An 8,251-nucleotide genomic window follows, 5' to 3' on the forward strand; every position below is an offset into this window, starting at 1 on the left:
TTCCCCGCTTCTTTCCTATTTCTTTTACTTTTTTCAATTTCCATCCCTAGTGGTACTCAGGATAGCCTCACTGTTAAAAGGAAACAGGAGACTCTTCTCTCTGAATTCCTGGCCCCCAGGACTAGCATATAAGCAGGACCATTAAATATGAGGAGGCTTCTTGTTGAAGAAATAAGGTTATGGAAATGGAGATAGTGGGTCAGTGGAAAAATGCATGCTTATCATGGGTGAGGCCCTGGGTTCAATCTGCAGTGTAAAATAATAATAACAATAAAACGAAAGGCCAAGATGTTCATAAGAATTCTGCCTGGGGCTAGAGAGATGGCTCAGCGGTTAAGAGCGCTGACTGCATCTGCAGAGGACTCAGGTTCAGTTCTCAGCACAGCACCCATGTGGCATTTTCTAGACACCTGTAGCTCTAGTTCCATGAGATCTGACATGGTCTTCTGGCTTCCACCGCACTCCAGACAAGTACACAGTACACGTATGTGCATGCAGGCAAAACAGTCAAACGCATGAAAATGTTTGAAATGTTTTAGAGGAATTCTGATTAAGAAGGTTTGGAGGTTTCTCTTCTAACCTGGTTTCTTATAACAATAGAGACTTTTCATCTACTTATCCAAAGTGACCAAGCATAACACAGAAGTCCAACATAGTCTTGTGTAGAAAAATAACATGAACGGCAGATAAGGAAAGGGTTTACTCCCAAGGAAACCCTTCTTGTATCCTTGCCTCTTCTGCTTCCCACCCCCCAAAAGGCTTCCTCTATTTCTTACAACCCTGCTTCATTTCAGCCAATTCTGATGCCAGAAGTCCCCATCCAGGCTCACACTACCCCCACCCCGTGCAGAGAACATGCCCTTCCAGTTGGCCATGTTGCTCTCTGCTCTTCCTTTGAGACTCCCTTGCTGGCTCTGGGAAGCCTTCGTGATACTCTGTTCTCAAACCTGCAGCTTGCCAAAGCCCTGAACATATGCTCTGGTTAAATATTGGGAAATTCAGCAATCATTTACAAGTCAAGATTGACAAGTCTTAGAGATTGGAAGGGAGTCACAGAGCTTGGCGGTTTTTTAAATATTTCTCCAACTAGTGACAGCATTGTAAGCTCTGGCTTGTTCGTCTGCAGAGTGAGGGTTCAGGAGGTTTATTCCAAAGTTCTAGAAGTTCCCGGTGTGGCTAGGGTCAGACTGACATCCAGCAGAAGAGCCCCTCCCTTTATAAGGCTACACTCTTCTTTCCATTATGTGATGACCAAGTATACAAGCCAAGACGAGTTGCTGGCTTCCTTTCCTTACTTTAAATGTGTAGCAGTCTGAAGATAAGGAACAAAGTCTTGCTTCTCCAGGCCTTTTATTCTGGTGTGTGTGTGTGTGTGAGAGAGAGAGAGAGAGAGAGAGAGAGAGAGAGAGAGAGAGAGAGAGAGATCATTTGACTACATGCATGAATATGCACCCCATTCATGCCCAGTGTCTAAGATAAAGGCTGTAAGATTCCCCAGAGCTAGAGTTTCATGTTTTGCCACCATCTGCCTGCTGGGAACCAAACCCAGATTCTATGTAAGAGCAACAAGTGCTCTTAACTACTGAGCTGTCTCTCCAGCAACTGCCTCAAGGCCCTTTAATGTAGAGTGGGTACTATAGTGCCAAACTGTCTCACCATCTCTGTATTCACACACCTTTTAGGCACTGAAGGTACCGAGTAACTGCTCCTGAGTGAATGCGTGAGTAAGTGAATGAATGAGGTCTTCTGAGTTTGCGTGTAGTGGTTTGAATGAGGATGGCCCCATAGGCTCATAGATTTGAATGTTTGGTTCCCAGTTGGTGGAGTGTTTAGGAAAGATTAGGAAGTGTGTCCTTGTTGGAGGAGGTGTGTCGCTTAGGTGGGTTCTGATGTACCATCTCCAGTCTCACTCTCTTTCTACCTCCATGCCAGTCTGCCTGCCACCATGCTCCCTGTCGTGATGGAAATGGACTCACCCTCTGATACTGTAAGCAAGCCTCCAATGAAATGTTTTCTTCTGTTAGTTGCCTTGGTTGCAATGTTCACAGCAAGGGAACAGTAACTGTGACATGCGTCTTCACACCAGATGTGCTCACTAACTGATTAAAATGGGATGCCCAAACACCCAACAAGGTTAACATTCCCAGATGTGCTTGCTCATAGTCTTGGGTCCACTATTAAACAGCGGGGTCACTCAGGAACTATAACACTTTATGTTCCCACATTCTCATCTGTGAACTGGGATAAAATAGCATCTACCTGCCCCATAGGTCAGTTTCCTCTGTGTTTAACCAGAATTAAACAGAACAATTCATAGGGAGAACTGATGACTAATTCCTAGAGAAAAATGTCTAATCAACATCATCGACTGCCATGCCACACTTCCATCTAATGTGGCCTCCACTACACATTGTTGTTTAACGTCTTGCCTTTCCAGGTGACTGGTGATGCTATGAGGCTGAGAACTGGGTCTTCTCCATCTTATCTCCAGAGCGATGGTCCATTAGATGGTGGGTGGTCAAGAAACATTCAGATGCATATATCCGGCTGTGAAGACAAAGTATCAGGTGACCAGTGCCTTGGATTGTGCAGAGAGGACAGGGATTGCCCACTCATTTTGTCACCAAAAGAATGGTCACAACCTTTGACCCCTTTGCTCATTACTTGGGCTTGTAATACAATGTCTTATAAGAGCAAATGGCATGTAAGCCGGGTGAAGTGGCACAAACTTTAAACCCAGCAATTGGAAGGCAGGGGCAGGCAGATCTCTGGGAGTTCAAGCTCAGCTTGAGTTCCAGGACAGCCAGAGCTACATAGGTGAGACCCTGTATTGAAAACACAAAAACAATATCAAAAGGAGGAAGGAAGGAAGGAAGGAAGGAAGGAAGGAAGGAAGGAAGGAAGGAAGGAAGGAAGGAAGGACAAATGACCTAGGAACCCATTTATAAAATGATTATAGCACTGAACCCAACCTAGCTGTCCAGTTTTGAGTTCTGTTCTACCACACACCAGAGCACCATCTTGTGCTAGTTAACTCCAGAGCCTCTGTTTCCATCCGTGAAGTAGAATAATTGTAGCATCTACCTTAGAAGGGTCTAGTCAAGAGGTCCTTGGTGTTAGCCAATGAGATAGCTCAGTGAGTAAAGATGCTTGCCGCTTAGCACTTTAGTGACCTTTACTGGATCCCAGAACTGACACTATATAAGGAGAGGATCAACTTCTGGCCTACACACATACTGTGGCATGCAAGGGCTCCCCCGACAACACACAGAGAGAGACAGAGAGAGAGTCAGAGAGAGAGAGAGAGACAAAGTTGGGAAGGGTATGTAGGATGAACCCAGGAGTTAGAAGGAGTGGGGAGTGAAATTTATAAAAATGCACTGTATGCAAGTATAAAATTCTCAAAGCATAAATAAAATTAGTAAAAAACACAAGACACATGCTTTCAATCCCAGCACTCAGGAGGCAGAGGCAGGAGATCTCTGTGAGAACTAGGCTAGCCTGGGCTACGTAGAAGACCCTGTCTGAGAGAGAGAGAGAAACTGAGAGTCCTGCCATCACAATTACTTGTAAGAACACAAAAGGCAAGACTGAAACAACAGGTGACACAGTGGTCATAGGAAAACATTTGTCACTAATACAGAGAAGCAATTGGTGGCTCAAAGGCCAAATGACTACAATGTAGTTTCTCAATGTCTCCTTGTGTCCCTGTGACAACCATTCTCTATCTCATGGTCAGGTCACCGCCTGGATACCAGCACTTCATCCCTGGACCAGGGTGCATCCAGGCCCTGCGGCTGCCAAAGAGTTCAGCACACCAGACCCCTTCCAAGCTTCTACCCCCAGTGCCTGCATAGAGACATCAGGAAGCAGGAGAAACAACCCCACCGTTGAGTAGCGAAGGCAGTTCCCGGTAGCTATGGGCTTCTTCCTTCAGGAAAAAGGTGGCTGCAGTCTCATAGCCATGGAACTGAAGCAAAGAGGGGGCTGAGCTCTGTATCTCCTGTTCTAGACTCTACTTCACCACAACGGCTTTTCCAGCCACAACCCAAAGCAGTATGATGACCTGTTAGCAATTAGCCACGGGTTGATTTAAAAATTATTCATTAGCCTCTTCACCGCTATCTACCCACCTCAAGATTACATGTTGTCACTACCTTACCATTCTGTTTCAAGGGGCCAAGATCAAAATCTCTCCCTGAATGGCACTTAGCTTACCCGTTATAAGGGTGCTCCAGGGTTTGCTATGAGGGCTCTTTAACCTAGTATTTGCTTAAGTTCCCTGTCCTATTGGTTAAATGCATCCATCTCTAGATTGCAAACTCTATTCTACATGCAGGAAAACAAACAAACAAACAAAAAAACCCGACAAGCCCACCATGGCTCTGCTGCAGCCAGTGTCTGTCATACATCAAGATCCATTGAGGTTTAACAAGTTTCCATGCACACCAATCAAAATGGGTCCCTGTGGGGGGGGGGGGGACACACCTCCCAAATAGGTCAAATTTGCTTATAGTGCAAGGCTCTTCATTCAGCCAAGTTGTCAAATTGTGACTGAGGCATGAATACAAGTGCCTAAGTACCAACGAAAGTCAGAGAACTTGATATCAGGAGGGGACCAGAAAGGATGCAGACTGTGACAAAGCCAGTCTATTGTTCCTAGAGACAGCAGAACACCTCAGCTCTAACCTGCTCACTGTCTGACCTACCTAGGTATATCCTATCCATGTTACAGAACAATTGTTTAAAGGTTTTAAAAATGCACGTGAGTGTGGGTGCACGCATGCAGAGGCCAGAAGAGAATGTCAGATCCCCCGGAGATGGAGTTCTAGGCCATTGTACAGATGGTGCTGGGGACTCACCATGGGTCCTCTGCAAAAGGAGCAAGCGCTCATAACCACTGGGCCATCTCTCCAGCCCCACAAAATACAATTTAAAAATTTGCTTTTCGAAAGCAATGGCATCCCTCTTTCAATGATGAAGTGACAATATAAAAACTAAATTCAAGATGTCTCATGGCCTCCCTACCATGGAGAGAGATGCAAGGAAAGGGTGCCGGAATGGGCTAGGCTTGTGGCGTAGCTCCCGTGGAACACAAGATAGGCACAAACCTCTTGAAGCGGTCGGAGTCCAAGGTAAACTGCTTCACAAACACTCCGCCAATAATAAAATGTTTTGAAAAGCACTTAAGCTTAATGGGTTGAGGTGTTAACTCAGTGGAAGCGTCTGTTACTATGGAGAAGGACTTTTCAACAACACAAGGATGCCACAGGCCAGAAAAGAAAACGCCATTAGGAAGAGTCACACCGCTCAGAGCAAGCATACAACAAAGCCTGGTCAGGCCCAAAAGAATATTAAAAGGAGCAGGGAAGGACTGCCAGTAAGAACCAAGATGGTCTTCGCATTCCAAAATGCCTTGTGAGTTTCATGGGGCTTCCTGATTCCCAGTTCTCTGGGCAAACCCTCCAGCTCGAATGCCTAGTTATCAGATCAGACATGCCAGTGGCCAGGTCCAGACCTCCTAGAGTGTATGGACCTGTGTGCATGTTCCCCTGCTGGCTTGTGGGTTTTCACAGCATACTCTACCGACTGACTCACTGACACATGGCAGGCTATAGAGATGTCCTCAGGACTGGGAAACAACCTGTGAAAAAGGACGACTTGATTTTCCCTCGTCTAAGTGGGTGGTGTCATTCTGTCATTTCCTATGAGATGAAGTCTTTGAAAGGATTCCTGTCTCCCAACCATCATCAACACTGCCATACTCTGAATGCCCATGTTCTACCACCAGAGCCATTTGTCAGTCTTCCTTGGGGCAGTGCACCTGGGAGCAAACTGGTTCATGCTAACACCATTAACACACGCACTCCCAAAGGTCTTCTATGGTGTGAAACACTGGGAGGGGCCAAGATGTCATCGAGGTAAATGTCTTTGGCCCATGTTTTTCAGAACCAAGGCAACTCTTATAAAGGACATTTAATTGGGGCTGGCTTCCAGGTTCAGAGGTTCAGTCCATTATCTTCATGGCAGGAAGCATGGCAGCATCCAGGGAGGCACAGTGCTGGAGAAGGAGCTGAAGTTCTACATTTTGTTCAAAAGGCAAACAGGAGAAGACTGTGTCATGGGTAGCTAGGAGGAGGGTCTCATAGCCCACCCTCACAGTGACACACTTCCTCCAACAAGGCCACGCCTTCTAATAGTGTCACTCCCTGGGGCCAAGTCTATTCAAACCACCACAGCAGGCATTTGTAATATCAGTAGTAGGAAAACTGAGACAAGAAGATATTGCAGTCTTACTGACCAGCCAGTTTAGCCTAATAAGTAAGTAAGCTCCAGGTACTAATAAGAGACTCTGTCTCAAAACACAGGTGACGCCAAAACACATTGCCTTTAACCCCAGCACCTGGAGGCAGAGCAGGTAGGTTTCAGTTTTACATAATGAGTTCCAGACCAGTGAGGGCTACACTGTGAGATCCTGTCTCAAAGAAACAAAAACAAACAAACAAACAAACGTGATATAGGTTGTTAGGTGAGTTAACCTCTGACATTCACACAGAGAAAGCCAGCAAGATAGACAGAATGTAAAAAAGTAAATAATGTCTGCCACTAACCCTTTGACCCTAAAGGAACTTCTGATTTAACTTCACGTTCCTGGTCCCTACTCTGTGTTCCATGAGAAAGCAGAATACATCTGACCCCTTTACTAGTATGTCTCCAGCATCCACACAGGTACCTGTGTTGAATGAAAGGGGTCATGGCAGGATGATATCAAATGCCTTAGGCTGAGTTCCGTGTCTTCTGCCTACAGAAAGAATTTGGGGGGAAGACCTGGCGTCTCTGAGCTATTTACCCACCTTAAAGTGCAGCACCAACAATGTAAATAACCAATTTGACAGGTTACATGACAGAATAAGTGTCCGTATTCATGAGAAAGTATTGCACAGATCGAGGAGGGTGTGTTCCTCCATCCTACCTCATTATCATTATTATTATTATTATCATTATTATTATTATTATTATTATTATTAGATATTTTCTTTATTTACATTTCAAATGTTATCACCTTTCCTGGTTTCCCCTCCAAAAACCTCTTATCCTCTCTCCCTTCCCCCTGCTCACCAACCCACCCACTCCCACTTCCTGGCCCAGGCATTCCCCTATACTGGGACATAGAATCTTCACAGGACCAAGGGCCTCTCCTCCTATTGGTGACCGACTAGGCCATCCTCTGCTACATATGCAGCTAGAACCATGAGTCCCACCATGTGTTTTCTTTGGTTGGTGGTTTAGTCCCAGGGAGCTCTGGGGATGCTGGTTAGTTCATATTGTTGCCTACCTCATTCTTAAACCTCTAACTGACCCTCTTCCTAGCTTTTGAGTAAGAAGCCCTGTTTTCACTTGGCTCTGTCCCCAGTAACCAACTGTGGATGCTATGCTGATTAAGGTCAGGGGCTCCTTAGCATTACCCTACCATTGTGTACACCAGACTGGCCTCAAACTCACTGTGTAGCTGAGTATAGAAGGTGGAAATTTCTAGGTTGAACCCCTAGCCCTTCTCATCTAACACAGACTGATTCCCTCCCCTTGCTCCTCCCTTCCTGGTCATCCTTACCTTCTTCCAGGCCATCTTGAAGCAAGAGAAGCTCCCCAAGATACCTATCTCTCTATGCCCCTGGTATCCCATATTCTTTCCTCTACTATCCTTTCCCTTCCCCACTTTTGTTGGGCATCAACTCGAGCCTCACTTTCTTCCATGGCCCTTATCACTCCCCTTACCCAGCCTCACCCTTACCCGGTCTCCCCCTCCGACCCACGCACTGTGAGCACTTGGGAACGTCTGTTCCTAGTGCCAGGCAGAGCTTTTTAATGGGGGCCAGATTCCATTCTTGGCTGAGTGTGACCCATGTCCATCCCTGGCCAGCTAGTGCAGTGCTCTGAATCAGATGAGGTGTTCGTGGTCTTCTGGCAGAGGAGAGTTGCCCAAGTCAAGATGTTTAAACCTACTATGTGGATCACTTGCTTCTGGTTTTGATTCATGGGGTTGCTTATTACTAACACTGCTGAAACCACAGGGAAACAGCGAACAACAAACAACAAAAACCTCAGACTTGTTTCCTTAGGAGAATAAACTTGGTTTCCCCTTCAACAGATTTATGAAGCGTTAGCAATGTAATCCCAGGGCCGGGGTCTTCCCTTTATCGTTCCTGATGGAGACCAATATCTCAGTCAGAGATGTGTGACCACAGTCACA

Source organism: Mus musculus, chromosome 3 (assembly GCF_000001635.26).
Source record: "Mus musculus strain C57BL/6J chromosome 3, GRCm38.p6 C57BL/6J".
Classification (NCBI taxonomy): domain Eukaryota; kingdom Metazoa; phylum Chordata; class Mammalia; order Rodentia; family Muridae; genus Mus; species Mus musculus.